This window comes from Amblyraja radiata, chromosome 18 (assembly GCF_010909765.2).
Source record: "Amblyraja radiata isolate CabotCenter1 chromosome 18, sAmbRad1.1.pri, whole genome shotgun sequence".
In the NCBI taxonomy this organism is placed as follows: domain Eukaryota; kingdom Metazoa; phylum Chordata; class Chondrichthyes; order Rajiformes; family Rajidae; genus Amblyraja; species Amblyraja radiata.
This window is the reverse complement of record NC_045973.1, coordinates 46,088,105-46,111,257: the sequence shown is the minus strand read 5'-3', so window position 1 is coordinate 46,111,257 and position 23,153 is coordinate 46,088,105. Positions and strand designations below refer to the sequence as shown.

Below are 23,153 nucleotides of genomic sequence, written 5' to 3'. Positions count from 1 at the left end.
AATTCAACTTTGTGTCACGTTGCTGTTCCTCGCGGTGGAGAGAGAGAGCCTGACAGCGAGCCTCACCAATCGGCGTTGTACTGTCTCCCTCACGTGCCGCGGTGTGTGGCGCTTCAGGAGCATCTCTCCCATTATTTGCAACTGTAATTAAACCTTCCCAATCATTCTAACCAAACGCTACCTCACTGCACACCCTTCTATTTTAATCAAAGCCACCCGTATAATACGTTTTCTTGTTTGCTTACAACTTCTGTTTAAAGAAAAAAAAAAGCGTATTGCATATATAAATATACACATTGCTTGTGATATGGGTGGTTAGTTGAAGCGCCATTATGGGTGAGAGTGTTTTTAAATGGGGTTTTTTGGTGCATTTTTCAGTCAGTCGGAGCTGAGGAACTGTGGTGACAGCAGCACTCAGTCACACACGCAAACACCCCCTCACACACAGGAAGCAGCCGGCACCGTCTTTACACACACTGAGCAGGTAGGAGCAAGAACGTTATTCTTTCTCTAGGCACCTCATATTGATCGTGTTAATTTTATATTGTGGGAACACCGCTGCTCTTTTTTTTAAATCCTTTCAACCTTATTTTGTTTGTTGTCTGACCTTGAGGTGGTGATGATGTACTACAGCAGCATCTAACGCAATGTTGATTCATTTCACCATGTGCACATTTCAGTTAGCTGGACAGTGTCTAGTTTGGAGGAATGACAAAAAAGAAATAACGCTGCGGTATAATTAACCGTATTATGAACCTCTTGTTATTTTAACATTGACTTCTGCGGCTGATTATCTATTCCGCTTATCAATGGTGGAGAGCGTTTGCATGCAATATTTTACTATTTGTATCTTGTCAATTTTGATACGATTTAGGATGTTTCATAAGTTATCACCAGTGTTCGATAATAGAATGTATATTCTATTGTATTAATGACAAATACTGTCACCTGTCAGAAAATGCACGTATATTATAAACGTTGCAATTCATTTAGAACATTTTAAAGTTTTGATGTGATCTGAGAATCCCAATTCGATTTCCCCCCCAGCAATACATAAGGTATTCTAATGGCACGGATCAATTATCAGAATTTGCAACTAATCTATAATTCATGCAGGCAGAAACTTTGCATGCGTCAAATGTATACTCATCTCTGTTTCCACAATGTTTAGTTTATCTATAAATAGAACTAATGTTTTCCATTAAAAAAAAACACTTTTCACATGAAGGGAAAGCAATGAAAATAGCAGTATTTACTTTAACTGGAAGAATGCAGTTTATCTGGAAGAATGCAGTAAGTAGATTATGGTTTTCTATACTTTCGTCTGTGTAGAGATTCCAGTGAACATCAACATGTTATTGTGATTCTATGCAGTGGTGGAGACATTAAGGTTCAGGAAAATGTTTATGGTTTTGAATAATTTGAAAATCATTGGGTCATGAGAGTTTAAAAAATATGACCAAATGTTATACTATATTTTATCAACAAGGGATAATTAACTTGCTCCTCCACCTGTCCTAGCTCCTTTATCAAGAAGCAGTGTTGCTTATCTGTTTTGCTTGGCCATATTACTTTCCCCCAAGTGTATCGTATATTTTCTTTATGTACTAACAACTTGGAGTGATTTTATTTATTCGTAGATACTGTTGTCTATTTCATTACTTTATTCTTCAGATATTGTTTCGTAACCTCGAAATATTCAATAGTTTTACTAAGTCACTTGTAAAACTGCAATTACTTAATTGTATTAAATATTTCAAAGTAATATTTTTTTTTTTTCTAGGACATTATCACATTGAACTTGTATTTTGGAAACAGTTCTATGAAATAATTTTTCTCATCTGTCAGGACATTGATTTAAATAATGTAACGTTCTTACCTTCTGTGAAGAAAAGCAGCATGTGATCGCAAAGTTGGGAATCACTGACATCTATTACCTTGCCTTAAAATAATTGCATCTATAAATTCCAATGATGTCCATATGGGTTTCCTTCTTTGTCTTAATATGAATTAGAGATGGATGGACCTTGGATGAAAGTATGCTGCATATGAATTTGGATGGCTCTTCACATATTTGTTCAATAGGGGAACAATCTAAAATCTGTATATATAAAGGTGAAAAATTAAATTTAGTCTTCTGTACCATATCCTGTGATTTAAAAAAAAAAATCAAAAAAAATCTTAATACTTGATCTATGATGCATTTATATCCCAGAAAAGTATTCTATTTTATAAATACCTGCAGGTTTAACACTAGGGTTGAATGCACCATTTCCTTTTGTCAGGAATGTTAAAATAGCTCTTACTATGCAAATAATACCTTGTGATGTTTCCCATTTTGTTAAAGCGTAATTGCATCTTATCATGCATAAAACGATTGGATATGTGGTTTGAACAGAATATCAATCCAGGATGCAGTAGATTCACTAAATTCTCGTCATTTGCTTAACATGGACAAGTAGATGTGTGCCTTTTGTGAGGAAAATGCTGGAAATACTCAGCAAGTCAGCAGCTTATGTGTGGACAGAAACAGAATTAGTTTTTCATGTTGGCCGAGCCGCGCCGACCCGGACTCCCACCATCCCCTACCTATGTTCAAGACACCTCAGACACTTTCCGTCGTCTCCGGAAATTCCATTCTCTAGGCCCCCATCGCCTCATCTTCACCATGGACGTCCAGTCACTCTACACCTCTATCCCCCACCTGGAGGATCTTCCTCGACCGGAGAATCAACCTATACCCGTCCACTGATACTCTCCTCCGCCTAGCTGGTCCTTACCCATAATAACTTTTCATTTGATTCCTCCCATTTCCTCCAAATACAAGGCACGCGCATGGGCCCCAGCTATGCCTGCTTCTTTGTAGGGTATGTCGAACAATCCTTGTTCGAGACGTACCAGGGCCCCATCACCGATCTCTACCTCCGCTACTTCAACGATTGCATTGGTGCTACCTCCTGCACCCACACACAACTGACTGACTTCATCCGTCCACCGCTAACTTCCATCCGGCACTCAAATACACCTGGACCATTTCCGACACTTCCCAACCATTTCTTGACCTCACTATCTCCATCGCAGGTGATAGACTTCTGACCGGCATCCACTATAAACCCACTGACTCCCATGGCTATCTAGACTACACTTCTTCCCACCCTGCTTCCTGTAAGGACTCCATCCCCTGCTCCCAATTCCTCCGTCTACGCCGCATCTGCTCCCAGGATGAGGTGTTCCACACCAGGGCATCGGAAATGTCCTCATTCTTCAGGGAACGGGGGTTCCCCTCCCCTACTATAGATGAGGCTCTCACCAGGGTCTCTTCAATACCCCATAACACTGCTCTCTCTCCCCATCCCCCCACTCGCATCAAGGGCAGAGTCCCCCTAGTCCTCACCTTCCACCCCATTAGCCGTCACATACAACAAATAGTTCTCCGACATTTTCGCCACCTCCAACGTGACCCTACCACTCGCCCCAACTTTCCATTCCCCCCCCCCCCCCCCCCGTCTGCTTTCCGCAAAGACCGCTCCCTCCGTAACTCCCTGGCCAATTCTTCCCTTCCCTCCTGCACCACCCCCTCCCAGGGCACTTTCCCTTGCAACCACAAGAGATGCTACACTTGTCGCTTTACCTCCCCCCTCGACTCCATTCAAGGACCCAAGCAGTCGTTCCAGGTGCGACAGAGGTTCACCTGCATCTCCTCCAACCTCATCTATTGCATCTGCTGCTCTAGATGTCAGCTGATCTACATTATATATAACATATAACAATTACAGCATGGAAACAGGCCATCTCGGCCCTACAAGTCCGTGCCGAACACTGTTTTTCTCCTAGTCCCATCTACCTGCACTCAGACCATAACGCTCCATTCCTTTCCCATCCATATACCTATCCAATTTATTTTTTAATGATAAAATCGAACCTGCCTCCACCACTTCCATTGGAAGCTCATTCCACACAGCTACCACTCTCTGAGTAAAGAAGTTCCCCTTCATGTTACCCCTAAACTTCTGTCCCTTAATTCTGAAGTCATGTCCTCTTGTTTGAATCTTCCCTACTCTCAATGGGAAAAGCTTATCCACGTCAACTCTGTCTATCCCTCTCATCATTTTAAAGACCTCTATCAAGTCCCCCCTTAACCTTCAGCGCTCCAAAGAATAAAGACCTAACTTATTCAACCTTTCTCTGTAACTTAGTTGCTGAAACCCAGGCAACATTCTAGTAAATCTCCTCTGTACTCTCTCTATTTTGTTGACATCCTTCCTATAATTAGGCGACCAAAGTTGTACACCATAATCCTGAATTGGTCTCACCAATGCCTTGTACAATTTTAACATTACATTGGTGAGACCGAGCGTAGGCTTGGCGATCGTTTCGCCGAACACCTCAGCTCGGTCCGCATTAACCAACCTGATCTCCCGGTGGCTCAGTACTTCAACTCCCCCTCCCATTCCGAATCCGACCTGTCTGTCCTGGGCCTCCTCCATGGCCAGAGTGAGCACCACCGGAAATTGGAGGAGCAGCACCTCATACTCCGCTTGGGCAGTCTGCACCCTAGCGGCATAAACATTGACTTCTCCAATTTCTGGTAGCCCTTGATGTCTCCTCCCTTTCTCAGCTCTCCCTCAGCCCTCGGGCTCCTCCTCTTCCTTTCTCCTTTCTTCTCCCCGCTCCTCTGCCTATTTCCTTCGCTCCATAGATGCTGCTGCACCTGCTGAGTTTCTCCAGCACTTTTGTCGATGTCGATAACTTTTCATCAGAATCCTTCCATGAAATGGTATACAGATCATTTTACAAAGTGGATTTCCACATATACTGTAGTAATATGAACTTTGCATTTTGGGCACGATGCTTAATTTTTGCAGTCTTGGTGTCAAGTATGAACATACTACTTAATGAAATGTGAGTGACATTTGGATTAGACTGGACTGATATCAAATTTTCTCCAGTTGTTGCTGATGTGACCTTGGATGACTCAGACTTAATTAAAAAATAACACAAAACACAAGTAGATTTACTTGGACTTCTATTTGAATTTGTTGAAAACTCAACAATTTACATTGGTTTGGATATCCTAGGCTTCTTTATGCTGACAGTGATTTTTTGTTAATCCTGGAGAATTATTTGTTGAACTTAAATATATTGAAGGAATATAGAAATGTAATCAACCTTGTACAATACAATATTATTATTTAATTGTTTTAAAAAAAGGTCAAAATTCATATTTTTGGGGTCGTCTGAGCTTTGTATCCCCACCCTCACCCAAATATGACTAGTAAATCTTCTCAAATAGTTCTACCGTCGATGATAAAATGTGATTTTCAACAAAAATAAACTTGATATTGGGATCCCTGTGATGCGAATCATCAGATGGTTTGAGTAATTCTCTCAGAGCTGAAGGGCTGTACATTTCTTTCATGGAGAATTGTCACATTAAAATGCCCATCCAGACAATATGTCTGCAGAGAAGTGTCGTAATGCAGGCTTCATTATCGATTTCCACCTGTATTTTAGTGGAAAGTGATTAATTGATTCATCACTTAGTACAAGCAAAACATTGTTGCCAATTGTAGCCATATTTTTGTTTGTTGTTCTTGGTGCAATTTATTGACTATTTTGTTGGCATTTTGCAGCTACTATGTGAGTGATTAGCTTTGTGTTTGGATGCACAAATCACATTTCCCATCAATGTTTTTCAGCACAATGGAATCCCACAATACAGGATTTGTTTTCTAAAGAGGTGTTAAGTTTTCCCTTTTCCCGCTGAAACTCTCAGTAAGTTTCAGACAGACCTTTATTAAAATCTTAACTGCTGACTCTATTATTTGCCAACCTGAGGTCATTCAATTTTCCTTTACCGTATGGAGACGCTTGCAAATATTTCAAAGCTTTCATGTGTGCCAATAAAAGTGAAATGCGAATTACCATACAGCCATACTAAAAAAAGCAACAAGACACACAACTACATAAAAGTTAACATAAACATCCACCACAGCGGATTCCCCACATTCCTCACTGTGATGGAAGGCAATAAAGTTCAAGCTTCTTCCTCTTTATTCTCTCGCGGTCGGGGCAGTCGAACCATCCGTCAGGGCGGTCGAAGCTCCTGTGGCTTGGAGCTCCTGAAGTCGGTCTCAAACCAGAGACAGCGAGCTCCACGATGTTAAAGTCCGCAGGCTCCTGCGGTTGGAGCTCCCAAATCAATCTCCAGCAATGGCCACCAACTGCTCGATTTTAGGCCACAGTACAGACTACGATACGAAGATATAATACGGAAAGAAATCGCATCTCCATTGAGGCAAGAGATTTAAAACGTTTCCCCCAACCCCTACCCCCCCCCCCCCCCCCCCGCACCTCCACATAAAACAAGGCTAAAGAACGCTAAAAATATACATTTAACACATACTATTAAAACAACAAATGAAGAAAGGACAGACAGACAGTTGACGAGGCAGCCATTGCTGGTGCCACCTGGTCATCACACTACATTGAGTATAACTTAAGTTATAAACTTGCTGTAGGTTTAGGAGGCGGTTAATATCATGTTGAAATAAACGTTTTAAAAATCTTGTTAATGTTGTGAGCAACCAGCTCATGGGCCAGCACCAACTCTCCGAATTGAAAATGTAATTTATCTTTGTTAGAATGGGACTCCACACGTGTAAAATGACATTTTTAATTCAGAGAGTTGGTAATGGCCCATCAATCAATCATGATAACAAATAACCTAACTTTTTCTTTGGAATGAGTCTCCACACTTGTAAAAGTCACATTTAAAAAAAAAGATCATGACTGGTAGTGTTTTTACAATTCCCATTTTTCCAAACACTTTTTCTTCCTGCACTTGATTTAAATGTTTTAACTTTCTAATGTTAACATATTGTGACTCCGTGCAGATCTCTTAATTATTATTAAAGTTATAATTCTGTAGCACATTCTTATGTTTTCCATACTCTGCAATTTAGTTCTTGTTGTCACCTGTTGGGTCATTTGCCAAATTTGTGCTCTTTGCAGACTTTGTTTGCGATGTTTTTCTTTTATGAATTATTGGCTCCTCGCCAGTCTAATGCATTTAATGTTTCATCTGAGACAAACATTGAGATGTGGAATATTGAATGCATGTTGTGCGATGTAATGCCAGCTGATTTATTTCTCTGGTCCTCTGATATCGTTTCAATGACCTGTCTAAAAAAATTTCCACATACAATTTGGGGGAAGCCCTGTAATGTTTTAGTGTTGCAAACTTCAAGAGAAGTATGATGTTTTATTTGAGAATGTGCTATTTTGAATTATACATGGAATTCATGAAATCGACTCCTGACAGCTGAGACTTTGACAAAATTAGTAGATTGACATAATCACTTGTGGGGCTTGTGTTTAACACAGATAAGCAGTGCCACTGTGATGCTTGGGATAATTAGTATTATGGTTCATCACACTGATGAATCAGTCAGCAATTAATGTAACAAATTTTTACATTGGATCTGGAGGTTTTTAAAAAGGTTTGTGAGCCTTATTTCCCAACAGTAAAACGATTGATGTCATGCATTAGTGGGAATTGGGGGAAATTATAATGGGAGCAAAGAAATGGCAGACCATTTAATTACATTTTGCCTTCACAAAGGAGCACAACCATCAAAAATTGTTGGAGAACATCAGGTTTTGTGAGAGGGAGAAACTGAATGAAACTAGAATTGGGAGAGACATTCTGTTGTAGAAATTTGACGTGGTTAAAGAACAATGACCGCTACATTCTCTGAGGAACATGTGATCTCAGTTTCTGAGGCTGATGTTGGAGCATCCTTCAAAAGGGTGAATTCACGAAAAGCAACTGGTACAGACCGCATACCTGGCTGAGTACTAAAGACCTGCATGGATCAACTGACTGGAGTTTTCAAGGACATATTTAACCTCGAGCTTCTGAGATTCCTACCCTCTTCAATAGGGCATCTATCATACCAAGTAGAGCACAGTGACCTGCCTCAATGACTACTGTCCAGTAAGACTTGCATCCACTGTAATGAAGTTATTTGAGGGGTTGATTATGGCACAAATCGACTCCTGCCTCAGAGACCTGGATCCATTTCAATTGCCAAAGGTCGCTAGCAGATGCTATCTCACCGGCTGTCAACTCTGCTGCGGGCTATCTGGATAACACAAGCACATATGTCAAGCTGCTGTTCATTACTAACAGCTCGACATTCAACACTATCCTTGCCTCCAAATTCATTGCTAAGCTTCAAGAGGTTTGGGCCTCTGCACCCTCATTACAGACCTCAATTAGTGCGGAACACGTCCATAGGGACATTCAACACAGAAGCACTTCAAGGCTGCATGCTTACCCCTCTGCTCGACTATCTTTATAATCATGACTCTGTGGCCAAGCATAGCTTCAGTGCCATCTATAAATTCTCCCAATGTCACCACTATTATTTTCTGAATCATAGGTGGTGATGAGTTGGTGTACAGGAGAGAGATAGAATTCCTGGGTGAGTGGTGCTGCAACAACAACCTCTGGCTCAAGTCAATAAGACATTGGAACTGTTAACTTCAGAAAGGGGAAGTCAAGAAACCAGCCACCTGTTTTTATGTAGTTCAGTGGTGGAGAAAGTTAGCAATTTCTAATTCCTGGGTTATAACATCTCAGATGACCTGTCTGCAAATAGATGTAATCATGAAGAAGGTGTGCCAGCACCTCTCATTTCACCAAAGTTTAAAAGAGATTCAGTATGTCTCCAAATACTCTAACAAACTTCTACAGATGTATTGTAGAAAGTATCCTGATTTGGAATGACAATTCCAATGAATAGTGACATGAGGCTGCAGAGGATGGTGGACTCCACCCGGCCCATCACCAGCACAGCCCTCCCCACCATTGAAAGCATCTACATGAGACATTGTCTCAAAGTATGGCCCAGAGCTTAGGGATCCTTTGATCATCAAGGATCATCACTTTCAGGGCCACACCCTCTTCTCACTGTGACCAAAAGGCAGGAGGTTCAAAAGCCTGAAGTCTCACACTGCCAGGTTTAGGAACAGCTACTTTCCTACAACTATCAGTTGTTGAACCCACCTGAAGCACCCTAATCCTACCTTGACAATAGACAATAGGTTCACTTTTGCACTGCCCTGGACTTGCTTTTTTCCCAATATTGTTTTGCACCAATATCTTTTTGTACAAAGTCTTCCATTCAGAAACTGCACATGTAATTTATGTATCATTTGTTTTGTGTTTTCCTGAGTTTGTGTCTGTGGTGCTGCTGCAAGCAAGATTTTTTCATTGTTCCTGTACCTTACTGTACTAGTGTGTACAGACAATAGACAATACTCTATATATCAATAAACTTGCTTAAAACATTTCCGGTGTCTGATATTCTACACCCTGGAGTACTTAAGGAAGTGGTCCTCACAATTACAAAAGCCTTATGATGCATTCTCCTAAATGCTATAGACTCTGGAGTAGTCCCAACAAATTGGAGGGTTGCTAATATAACCTTGCCATTAAAAAAATAAAAGTTGGAAAGAAAAGGGCTTTGTACTTTGACAGTGATAGTGTGGAAATTGCTTGAGTTGAGTCCACTTTATAAGTTGCAATAGTGGAAGACTTGGAAAACAATAACAAAGTCAAGGATAGACTGGAAAAAAAAAGGAGGGCCTAGACCTGAAATTTCACCTATTCCTTTTCTCCAGAGATGCTGTCTGACTGCCTCAGTTATTCCAGCTTTTTATGTCTATCTTCGGTTTAAACCAGCATCTGCATTTCTTCCTACACTGTAACAAAGTTAACATGGATTACTGAAAGGAAAGTTTATGTTAGACAAATCTATTGAAATATTTTTGAGGAAGCAACCAGCAGTATTGATGAAGAAGTGCAGGAGGAGGTGATGCCTTTAGAACACAGGAAGCTTTCCTTAAGGTCCCGCATAGGCCAAGAGCATGATATTTACAGCATTTGTGATAGTGTAACAAGTAACGTACCAATGGTATCAATACTAGGACATCAGTTTTGCAGGAACATGGGCTGTGAGGATGATGCAGAGAAGCTTCAATGTGATTTGGACATGTTGGGAACATGGGTGAAAGTATGTCAAATGCAATAGTATATGATATACTGAGGTACACTTTTTGGCTGTAAAAATAAGGAGGCATATTGTAATTTGAATAGTGATAGTTTAGGAAAAGGTGAGGTGGAATAAGACATGGGATCCTTGTGCACGTCACTTAAAGTAAGCATACAGGTGCAGCAATTGGCTAAGAAGACAAATAATCTGAACACATGAAGAAAAATTGGACAGAGTTATGTTTGTGCTTACTGGAGTTAAGAAGAATCTACAGCATTTTAACAGGACTGGACAGATTGAGATGCAGGAAGGGTGTTCCTGATGGTGGAGTCAGCCACATCTCCATATAGACTGAGTTGATGAGACATTTCTTCACCCAGAACCTGTAGTCTTCTGTACCACAGAAGGCAGTTGAAGCCAAATTGTATGTAAGCAAAGGATATGTGGAGGGGGATCTAAATTTGGATGATCATCAAGACAAAAATGATTTTCCTCACATATTTTTGGGGAAGGACAGCTCAATGCCTTTTGTTGAGACAAGACATTAATTCAGGATTTAGAGCATAAAATGTGTTTGCATCAGCACTGACACAAAAAATGGCGTGTTGTGGTTAATGAAGAGGATGCTCCAAGGCTACAGAAATATATTGATCAGTTGAATTGGACAGGGCGATGGCAGATGGAATTTAATCTTCGTAACTGTGAAGTGAGGCACTTTGCGAGGTCATATAAGAGTAGGACATGCACAATGAATAACAATGTCGCAGGAAATATTGAGGAACAGAGTGACCATGGTGTACAAATCCAAGGATTCCTGAAGGAGGCAGCACAAGTATACAGGTAGTATATAGGATGTCACTCTGGATTTGCCAGGGAATGGAATATAATAGCAGGGAAGGTATGGTACAGCTTTATAAACATCGGTGAACTGTACTTGGAATAGTATGTGCAGCTTTGGTCGCCACAGTATTGAAAGGTGATTACTCAGGAGTGGGTGCAAGGGAGATTTACTATGATGCTATTGATAATGGGGTGGCTCGGTCATTTGGAGAGATTGGAAAGGCTGTTTTTTGTTTTCCTTGGAGTAGAAAAGGCTGAAGGAGGGACCTCATAGAAGTGTACAACATTGAGGGTCATAGGTCATAGTAGACAGTAGTAAACCTTTTCACACAGTACTGGCATCTGTAACCAGAAGGTATAGATTAAGGTAGAGTGAATACGAGGTAGAATTTATTTCATCCAGTAGCTTGTTGGAATTTAATGCAATACCTGAGAAGAATGTGGAGGCTGAGATTTTCTTCACGTTTAAGTATTTAGATCAGCACTCAAATTCATCGCTCAGGGAGGTAAATAATTGTTGCCCTATGCTTTGCAACAACCACCCAATCTCTTGTTTCTCTCTGCTAGTTTAAAAACTCTACTAAACCCACTTATGCTATGGTTTATTTTTTTCTGATTGTAACTTCTTATCTCCCCCTCCTTGTATTTATATGTGTTATCTAATGTCTTTACATGGAGCGCAGTTAGGGCACAATGTTCACACTGGTGGCCACCCACTGCATCCTGACCTATCGCCAGCCGTCTTGACTATGTCTTGCCACTGGATCCTGATAGGCCGGGACGAGAGAGTGAGGCTGATGATTTGCGCAACTCTCCCTCACTTTAATCCAAGTCGAGCGCATGTCATGACTTCAGGACCCGTACAGCCCAACTGGGCGAAACAGGATCACCACGGGAGCGCGTGCAGCTGGGAAGGGACGCACCACAGAAGCAGAGAGGAAACGCGGGGCTCGGGCCACTTCGACTTCTACTGCGGCACCCACCCAGCTGTGTCCCATATGCGGGCCAGTCTTCCGGGCCCCGATTGGTCTCACCAGTTACCTCTGGACCCACAAACAAAAACAAAAAGTCATGGTCTTCTTTGACTTTGAAGGACGAACAAGGTTCCAGTTGCCATTTTAATGCAAATTACTGTTATTTAGAGCAAAGACATGGATGTTCATTGATTTTACTACTTGTTTATAACCTCCAACCTTTGTTTATATGGCTGTTCCTAAACTTTCTTTTTCAACCATGGCAATGTGTCTAAGATTAATGTTGGGATAGGAATTCAACCTTTTGGTTAGATCATTAGTTTCCCAGGTGGAACATCAACTATTACAAGGTGGTCTGCTACCCAAGTACTAGCCAAATCGATGCCTGCTTAACCAAATATTCACACACAGAGCAATGAGCAAGCTAATCCATTGGTCCCTTACCAAATTATATTCTGCTGCCTTTGAGGACATTATTAACAGCTAGAAATATTTCAGTCTGAACTGCATCTGATATGCAATTTCAAGGTCATTACAGTGTTTGAAAGTTGTTCACTGTTTGTTTAATGCCCATAAATTATTAAAGTTAGAACAAAACAAATTATAACGTTTGCCTTGGGGAATTAATGGGGAAAAAAACAGAAATGTTTAAATCCCAAGCAGGCAAATATCAAATTGTTGGTCTTTAGTGGAGAACTACAGTTCGATTCCTAAACCTGGTTGTCAATGAACTGAAGATTGACACAAAATAGTGGAGTAACTCAGTGGGTCAGGCAGCATTTCTGGAGAAAAGGAATTGGTGACGTCTTGGGTCTGAATCTTCTTCAGACTGCTTTCCCTTCAAAAGGGAAGTTTTTACTAATATTAGAAACTACTATTTGAAGTAATAAATTCAACCGCGAATTGCCCTTTATGGAATGACATTTTGTTTCCAACGCACTGCCTCGTGTGAACATGTGCATTCTGAGCAATTCGTTTTTTTTTAGCCTGAATTTGGAAAAGCCATTAGCACAAGTTACACCAACACATGCTGAAATTCTGTAAAAGTGGTAGAATGTAATGTCAGTCAGTTGAACGTTTAACACCAATTTTGTCAAATTGGAGCTAAGGTTTTTATTTTACAGCACTTCGTGCCACATATTAACCCCTCCGATTCAGATTCAGATTCAGATTCAACTTTATTGTCATTGTGCAGTGTACAGTACAGAGACAACTAAATGCAGTTAGCATCTCCCTAGAAGAGCGAAATAAATATGAGATATAAATAAACCTATTTACGTGCATACAGTCATAGTATTTTTTTCCTGGTGGGAGGAGTGTCCGGGGGGGGGGGGGGGTGATTGGCAATCACCGAGGTACGTTGTTGAGTAGTGTAACATCCGCAGGGAAGAAGCTGTTCCTGGACCTGGTCCGGCAACGGAGAGACCTGTAGCGCCTCCCGGATGGTAGGAGGGTAAACAGTCCGTGGTTGGGGTGAGAGCAGTCCTTGGCGATGCTGAGCGCCCTCCGCAGACATCGCTTGCTTTGGACAAACTCAATGGAGGGGAGTGAGGAACCGGTGATGCGTTGGGCAATTTTCACCACCCTCTGCAGTGCTTTCCGGTCGGAGACAGAGCAGTTGCCATACCATACTGTGATACAGTTGGTAAGGATGCTCTCGATGGTGCAGCGGTAGAAGTTCCCCAGAATCTGAGGAGACAGATGGACCTTCTTTAGTCTCCTCAGGAAGAAGAGACGCTGGTGAGCCTTCTTGACCAGAGTTGAGGTATTGTGGGTCCAAGAGAGGTCATCGGAGATGTTGACCCCCAGGAACCTGAAGCTGGAAACACGTTCCACCTCCGTCCCGTTAATGTGGATGGGGGTGTGCGTGCCGCCCCTAGACTTCCTGAAGTCTACAATGAGCTCCTTGGTCTTCTTGGAGTTAAGGGCCAGGTTGTTGTCAGCGCACCATGCTGCTAGGAGCTGGACCTCCTCCTTATAGGCCGACTCATCGTTGTTGCTGATGAGGCCAATCACCGTTGTATCATCTGCATACTTGATGATGGTGTTAGTACCATGTACAGGTGTGCAGTCATAGGTGAAGAGGGAGTAGAGGAGGGGGCTCAGCACACAGCCCTGTGGAACGCCGGTGTTCAGGGTGAGGGTTGAAGAGGTGTGCTTGTCTAACCTAACAGACTGGGGTCTGTTGGTTAGAAAGTCCAGTATCCAGTTGCAGAGGGAGGGGTCGATGCCCAGGTTACCGAGTTTGGTGATCACTTTAGAGGGTATGATGGTGTTGAATGCTGAGCTGAATGAACAGCATTCTTACGTAAGTGTCTCTGTTGTCGAGGTGGGAGAGGGCGGAGTGAAGTGTCATTGATATGGCATCCTCCGTACTCCTGTTCCTGCGGTAGGCAAACTGATAGGAATCCAATGTGGGGGGTAGGCAGCCTTTGAGGTGTGCCAGGACCAGCCTCTCGAAGCACTTGTTGATGATGGGAGTAAGTGCAACTGGGTGGAAGTCGTAGAGGCTTGCCGCAGTAGAGTGTTTTGGCACCGGCATGATGGAGGTGGTTTTAAGGCACGTGGGGACAACTGCTTGGGCAAGTGACAGGTTGAAGATGTCAGTCCAGACGTCTGTCAGCTGCGCAGCACAGGCCCTGAGCACGCGCCCGGGGATGCCGTCAGGGTCAGCAGCCTTACGTGCATTAGTCCTACTCAGTGCCACGTACACGTCGTAGGGGGTGAGTGTGAGGGGCTGGTGATCGGCAGGGAGCACCGCCTTGATGGCTGTCTCTAGATTGTCCCTGTCAAAGCGGCCATAGAAGTGGTTAAGCTCCTCAAGGAAGGAGGCGTCGCTGGATGTGGGGGTGGTGTTGGTGGGTCTATAGTCCGTGATGGCCTGGATGCCTTGCCACATGAGTCGGGGGTCGGAGTTGTTGTTGAAGTGCTCCTCAATCCTGAGCTTATGGCAGTGCTTGGTCTTCTTGATGCCCCTCTTCAGGTTAGCCCTGGATGAACTGTAGGCTCGAGCATCGCCTGACCTGAAAGCGGTGTCCCGTGCTTTCAGCAGTAGCCTGACCTCGCTGTTCATCCATGGCTTCTGATTCGGGAATATGGTCACCTGTTTGAGGGAGGTGACACTGTTGATGGTGGAGTTTATAAAGTCCAGAACAGAGGATGTATAGGAATCAATGTCCGTGTGGGAGTCAAGGGTGGCCTGGGCTGCAAACGCCTTCCAGTCAGTGTTTCCAAAACACTGCTGAAGTGTGGAGTCCGCCTCCTCTGACCAGACTTTAACTGTCCTCACAGTGGGTTTAACCCGTCTGATGAGTGGGGAGTACTTTGGGAGCAGGAACAATGAGAGGTGATCAGACTGACCAAGGTGGGGGAGGGGGATGGCTTTGTAAGCTTCAGCCATGTTAGTGTAGACTTCATGATCCAGTCTGAAGAAGGGTTGCGACCCGAAACGTCGCTTATTTCCTTCGCTCCATAGATGCTGCTGCACCCGCTGAGTTTCTCCAGCAATTTTGTGTACCTTTAGTGTAGACTTTGTCCAGTGTCTTGTCTTCTCTAGTGGCGAAGGAGACATGTTGGTGGAATTTGGGGAGTACAGTCTTCAGGTGGGAGTGATTGAAGTCACCCGCAACAATGAAGGCTGCCTCGGGGTTGTGAGTCTGTTGTTTGCTGATGGCAGTATGCAGATCTTTCATTGCAAGCTTGGCATTAGCATCAGGAGGAATGTAGGCTGCAATCACAACAGTGGAGGTAAACTCTCTGGGCAGATAGAACAGTCTGCATCTAACCAAGAGGAACTCTAGGTTTGCTGAGCAGTGACTCTCGATGATGGTGGAGTCCGTGCACCATGCTTTATTTACATAAATGCACAGACCCCCCTTCCCCACCAACATGGCCGGATACCATATGGTCAGTACCATATTGACCCTGCACAAGCCTCTATTTTAAAGCGTGCTTCTTCATTTAAACAATGTTTGTTTTGCATGTTTCAAAGGCCAGAAGTAGGTTGTACCTTAAGGGCCTGTCCCACTCTCGTGTCCTTGGCACGCAAATTAGGTGACCTCGTGGTTGCGTTGAGGTGCACGGGCATCGTATGGCCGCGCGGGGCTGGTCCCACTTAGAAGCGTGGAGGGGTATGTAGTTGTGCGCGACATTGCGCGGGGCTCCAAAATTTTTGTAATGAATTAAATCTTCGCGCGTCAACGGCCTGTCGCGGAACTGACGGCCAACGTGGGACAGGCCCAAGACCCTGGCGCGACGCAACGTCTCACCTTCAACAGCAGCAGAAGCAGGCAAACGATTGCCAAACTCGGCCTGGGGCTCACGGCCGTTGCGGTCCGGATCCGCCCCCACTTCTACTCCCAGAGCGGGGCCAAGAAAATTGAAGATGGACACAAAGCTGGAGTAACTCAGCGGGACCGGCAGCATCTCTGGAGAGAAGCAATTGGTGACGTTTCGGGTCAAGACCCTTCTTTTCAGACTGAAGAAGAGTCTCGACCCGAAACATCACCCATTGCTTCTCTCCAGAGATGCTGCCGGTCCCGCTGAGTTACTCCAGCTTTGTGTCCATCTTCAAATGACGTCACGCGCTCCAGACTGCTGTGCGGTCGAATGAAGTCGCGCCCGACCTTCGCAGGACCGTCGGCCCTCAACGCGACCACGAGGTCGCGTAATTTGCGTGCCAAGGACACGTAAGTGGGACAGGCCCTTTAGAGCCAATTCTGCCATTCATTAAGATCACGGCTGATCTTCTATCTCAGTGCCATATTTGTGCACTGTCCCCACATTCCTTGAATCTTTTAAAGCCTATAAATGTATTGATATTGATTTTAAATTGACACAACGACCAGGCCTCCATTGCCATCAACGATAGAGCAATTCCAAAGACTGATGACCCTCTGGGTGAAGAAATGTCATAAGGCATAGGAGCAGAAATAGGCCATTCAGCCCATCGAGTCCACTCTTTCATTCAATTTTGACTGATCTATCTCAGCCCCATTGTCCTGCCTTCTTCCCGTAATCTTTGACATGCTTACATATACAAAACAGTCACTCTCCACTTTAAAGATACACAATGACTTGGCCTCCACAGTCCGACAACTAATTCCACAGATTCACCACCCTCTGACTAAAGAAATTCCTTCTCATCCTCTTTCTCGAGGTATATTATTATATTCTGAGGCTGTACCCTCTGGTCCTAGACTCTCCAACTAGTGGAAACATCCTTTCCACATCCACTCAATCCAGGCCATTCACTATTCGGTCTGTTGCAATGAGTCCTCTCTTCATCCTTCTAAACCCCAGCGAGTACAGTCGCACAGCCATCAACAGCTCATCATATGAAATGTCTCCTCATCTCATTCCTAAATGGCCTATCTCTTCTTATGAAACTCTGCTCTCTAATTCCAGACTCCTGAATCAGGTGAAATATGTAACCTGCCTGGAGCCCTTAAGAATTCGGTATATTTTTTGTGAGATTTTCTTTGAAATTTCTAAACTTTGGAGAATAGAATCCCGGTCTTTTTTATCATGTCTGGAAACAGATAAGCAAATCTTTCTTGGTAAGGAAACCAAATTCTACAAGTTACTCCAGGTGCCCTTTTATCAAGCCCCTGTACAATTGCAGTAAGACTTCCTTATTCCTGTATTCATATCATGGTGTAAGAATGACTTTCATGCCATTCAACCTCTTAATTGCTTGCTGCCCCAGCATGTTGGCCTTCGTTAATTTATGAACAAGCATATTTAGGTACTCTGAGCATATCATCATTTGAGAAATACTTCATGTTGCTTTTGGGTGCATTAAAATGAATAATTTCACATGTTCCACAATATTATTCCATCTGCCATATTATCATTTACTTGCGCAACTTGTCCATATCCCCTTGAACTCTTTATCCCATTTCTTCCTAATCACAATCCCATTTAGTTTTGTATTTCAAGTGAAATTAGAAATAGGACATTGATTCTGTATTGACACAGATTGTTTAAAGATAGGGGCAAGCAGTGTGCCCTGTAGTACTTTAGTCATAGCCTGCCAACCTAAAAAGGATCTGTCATTTTTGGTCTTTACTCTTTGTACTCCATCCATTTCAGTATACTACGTCTGATGTCATGTGTTTTAACCTTGTTGATGAACTTGTGGCACCCTTTTTGAAGTGTAGGAGTTTTCCAACCCTTGCCTGCCAGATCCCTCTTGTGCTCTAAATTTGATTTCTATTTTAAGTGTTCTCCTTCAGAGCAGGAGATGGATCTGGAAGGCAAGGTTTGGAAAATCATAAGAGATTCTGCTGGTATATTAAAAGGGTGACCAAGGTGAGAATGTGCCGGGAGATTGCAGACAGCTGCAGGTCAAATAAGGTTGTTGTAGTAGGGGATTTTAACATTCCCAACATAGACTGGGAAAATCATAGCGTAAAGGGTTTAGATGGGGTGCAATTCCTCAGCAGTGTTCAGGAGAGTTTTCTTAAGCAGTATGTGGAGGCCCCCACACGTGAGAGGACAATGCTGGATCTAGTATTGTAAATTGGGAAGGGCAAGTTAATGAAGTGTGTGTGGAGGAGCCGTTTGAGACCAGTGACCACAGTTCGATTCGGTTTAAGATAGTTATGGATAGGGACGGAGAGGGTCCACGTGTTAAAATGCTCAACTGGGGTAAGGCCAACTTTGAGAGTATGAGAGAAGGTCTTGCTCAAGTTGACTGGAGCAGGTTATTACAAGTGGGATGTTTTTAAAAGTGTACTGAAGAAAACTCAGGTGGTGTACGTCCCCTGCAGGGAAAATGCTGGGAACTACAGGCCAGTGAGCTTGACATCTGCAGTCGGTAAGTTACTGGAGAGTATTTTGAGGGACAGGTTATGCAGGGATTTGGATGGGCAAGTACTGATTAGGGATCAAAAAGACATGACCAAAAAGGTTGATGAGGGCAGAGCTGTAGATGGTGTGTACATGGACTTCAGTAAGGCGTTCGACAAGGTTCCACATGGTAGGCTGCTCTGGAAGGTTTGATTGCATGGGATCCAAGGAGAAATAGCTGAATGGATAACAAATTGGCTCCATGGAAGGAAGCAGGGGTGTTGATGGAAGGTAGCTTCTCAGACTGGATGCCTGTGGCTAGTGGTGTGCTTCAGGGTTCGGTGCTGGGCCCGTTCCTGTTTGTCATCTACATCAATGATTTGGATGAGAACATACAGGGCAAGATCAGCAAGTTTGCTGATGATACAAAAGTTAGTTGTTTTGCAGAGTAAGATGGTTGTGAAAGATTGCAGCAGGATCTGGATCAATTGACCAGGTGGGTTGAGGAATGGTTGATGGAAGTGTTGCATTTTGGGATGTCCAACAAGGGCAGGACCTACACAGTGAATGGTAGGCCTCTGGGGAGTGTTGTAGAGCAGAGGGATCTAGGAGTACAGGTGCATGGTTCCTTGAAGGTCGAGTCGCAGGTAGATGAGGTGGTCAAAAAGGCTTTTGGCACTTTGGCCTTCATCAGATTATTGAGTATAGAAGTTGGGAGGTCATGTTGCAGTTGTATAAGACGTTGGTGAGCTGCATTCAGAATATTGTGTTCAGTTCTGGGCACCAAGTTATAGGAAAAATATTGTCAAGCTTGATAGGCTTCAGAGAAGATTTACGAGGATGTTGCCAGGACTAGAGGGTGTGAGCTATAGGGAGAGATTGAGTAGGCTGGGTCTCTATTCCATGGAGCGCAGGAGGAATAGATCGGGTCGATGCACAGATTATTTTACCCAGAGAAGGACCAGAGGACATAGGTTCAAGGTGAAGGGGAAAAGATTTAACAGGAATCCGAGGGGTAACTTTTTCACACAAAGAGTGGTGGGTGTATGGAACAAGCTGCCAGAGGAGGCAATTGACGCTGGATTTATCCCATCGTTTAAGATTTGGGCAGGTTCATGGATAGGACAGGTTTGGAGGGATAGGGACCAAGTGCAGGCAAGTGGGACTAGTGTAGCTGGGATATTATTGGCCGGTGTGGGCGAGTTGGGCCGAAGGGCCTGTTTCCACACTGTATCACTCTTATAGGTCCTCTTAAATATCAGCATAGTCATCTATGTGCAGACGCACATGAGAAAGTGGGATTTTCAATGAATATTTCTCATCAGGTTTTACTGTGGAGTAGGAGATATTAGCCATAGACATAGAGCTGTACAGAAGGGGAAATGGCCCTTTGGCCCACCTTGGCCTTAAACCTTTCTATGCACATTTTTGGTCTAAAAATGTATTTTAAAGTTTGTAAATGTATCCGCTTCTATATAGTTTCCTCTGGCAGCACATTCCAGATGTGGACAACCCTCTGAGTGACAAGGCTGCCCCTGAGGTCCCTCGTAAAACGCTTCCCCTTCATATCCTAGAGGGCATTGACAGTGAAGAAGGTTATCAACAATTCCAGCACAGGAGGATGAGGGGTGATCTTATAGAGATATATAAAATCATGAGAGGAATAGATCGGGTGGCTGGCTAATGGTAAATGGAATTCAGTTAACATTTAGTGGAAATATAGATAGTACATTGAAAGCAACCATCAAGATCTTGAACACGTTTCAAACATTAACCTCAACAACTATGATCTTTTATGGATTATCTTTGGTTGTACTATGGGCTTTTGTTTTTGCACCATTATGTTTATCTGTTGTGTTTTTTATTATTATTCTCAGTGTGTTATGGGACTGTTAAGTTGCAACAAGTAAGAATTTATTTGTCATGCTGTGGATACATATAAGAATAAACATTCTTAACTCTCTTGAAAGGAAAGGTTTAGAGGGTCATTGGTCTAATCCAGGCAGATAGGACCAGCTTAGATAGGCATCTTGGATATGGACCAATTGGGCCGAATGGCCTGTTTCCGTGCTGCATTGTTCTATCTCTATGAACACATACCAAAAACGTAACATACACTGGTTCTACCTTATCCGTTCCACTTGTCCCATTTTCAAAGAACTGTAGTAGATTAGACAATAGACAATAGAAATATAGAAACATAGAAAATAGGTGCAGGAGTAGGCTGATAATTCAACTCAGTATCCTGTACCTGCCTTCTCTCCATACCCCCTGATCCCTTTAGCCACATGGGCCACATATAACTTCCTCTTAAATATAGCCAATGAACTGGCCTCAACTACTTTCTGTGGCAGAGAATTCCACAGATTCACCACTCTCTGTGTAAAAAAAAAAATTCTCATCTCGGTCCTAAAGGACTTTCCCCTTATCCTTAAACTGTGACCCCTTGTTCTGGACTTCCCCAACATCGGGAACAATCTTCCTGCATCTAGCCTGTCCAACCCCTTAAGAATTTTGTAAGTTTCTATAAGATTCCCCCTCAATCTTCTAAATTCTAGCGAGTTTAAGCCGAGTCTATCCAGTCTTTCTTCATATGAAAGTCCTGCTATCCCAGGAATCAGTCTGGTGAACCATCTCTGTACTCCCTCTATGGCAAGAATGTCTTTCCTCAGATTAGGAGACCAAAACTGTACGCAATACTCCAGGTGTGGTCTCACCAAGGCCCTGTACAACTGCAGTAGAACCTCCCTGCTCCTATACTCAAATCCTTTTGCTATGAATGCTAACACACCATTCGCTTTCTTCACTGCCTTCTGCACCTGCATGCCTACTTTCAATGACTGGTGTACCATGACACCCAGGTCTCGTTGCATCACCCATTTTCCTAATCGGCCAGCATTCAGATAATAGTCTACTTTCCTGTTCTTGCCACCAAAGTGGAAAACCTCACATTTATCCACAATATACTGCATCTGCCATGCATTTGCCCACTCACCCAACCTATCAAAGTTACCTTGTAGCCTCCTAGCATGCTCCTCACAGCTAACACTGCCCCCCAGCTTCGTGTCATCCACAAACTTGGAGATGTTGCATTCAATTCCCTCGTCCAAATCATTAATATGTATTGTAAATAGCTGGGGTCCCAGCACTGAGCCTTGGGGTACCCCACTAGTCACTGCCTGCCATTCTGAAAAGGACCCGTTTACTCCTACTCTTTGCTTCCTGAGTGCCAGCCAGTTCTCTATCCACATCAATACTGAACCCCCAATACCGTGTGCTTTAAGTTTGCATACTAATCTCTTATGTGGGACCTTGTCGAAAGCCTTCTGAAAGTCCAGATATAACACGTCCACTGGTTCTCCCTTATCCACTCCACTAGTTACATCCTCGAAAAATTCTATAAGATTCGTCAGACATGATTTACCTTTTATAAATCCATGTTGACTTTGTCCAATGATTTCACCACTTTCCAAATGTGCTGCTATCCCCATCTTTAATAACTGACTAGCATTTCCCCACTACCGATGTTAGACTTAATGGTCTGTAATTCCCCGTTTTCTCTCTCCCTCCCTTTTTAAAAAGTGCGGTTACATTAGCTACACTCCAATCCTCAGGAACGACTCCAGAATCTAAAGAGTTTTGGAAAATTATCACTAATGCATCCACTATTTCTGGGGCTACTTCCTTAAGCACTCTGGGATGCAGCCTATCTGGCCCTGGGGATTTATCTGCCTTTAATCCATTCGATTTACCTAACGCCACTTCCTAACTAACCTGGATTTCACTCAGTTCCTCCATATCATTTGATCCCCGGTCCCCTGCTAGTTCTGGTAAATTATTTATGTCTTCCTTAGTGAAGACAGAACCAAAGTAGTTATTCAATTGGTCTGCCGTGTCCTTGTTCCCCATGATCAATTCACCTGTTTCTGACTGCAAGGGACCCACATTTGTTTTGACTAATCTTTTTCTCTTCACATATCTATAAAGGCTGTTGCAGTCAGTTTTTATGTTCCCTGCCAGTTTTCTTTCATAATCTATTTTCCCTTTCCTAACTAATCCCTTTGTCCTCCTCTGCTGGACTCTGAATTTCTCCCAGTCCTCTGGTAGGCTGCTTTTTCTGGCTAATTTGTATGCTTCATCTTTTGTTTTGATACTATCCCTGATTTCCCTTGTTATCCATGGATGCACTACCTTCCCTGATTTATTATTTTGCCAAACTGGGATGAACAATTGTTGTAGTTCATCCATGCGGTCTTTAAATGCCTTCCATTGCATATCCACCGTCAACCCTTTTAGAATCAATTGCCAGTCTATCTTGGCCTATCACGTCTCATACTCTCAAAGTTACCTTTCTTTAAGTTCAAAACCCTTGTTTCTGAATTAACTATGTCACTCTCCATCCTAATGAAGAACTCAACCATATTATGGTCACTCTTGCCCAAGGGGCCAGGTGCAGGAGTAGGCCATTCGGCCCTTCGAGCCAGCA

At 43.2% G+C, this 23,153-nt stretch overlaps 1 protein-coding gene across 1 annotated transcript in view; it reads left to right on the top strand.

Annotated features, from left to right (window-relative positions):
* The window catches only part of LOC116983474 (plasma membrane calcium-transporting ATPase 2-like), an 847,186-nt gene that overhangs the window by 491 nt on the left and 823,542 nt on the right, over positions 1-23,153 (top strand). The window contains exon 2 of the mRNA XM_033037261.1: positions 379-484. The gene's annotated coding sequence lies outside the window, so the exon portion shown is untranslated. The remainder of the gene's footprint in view (positions 1-378; positions 485-23,153) is intronic.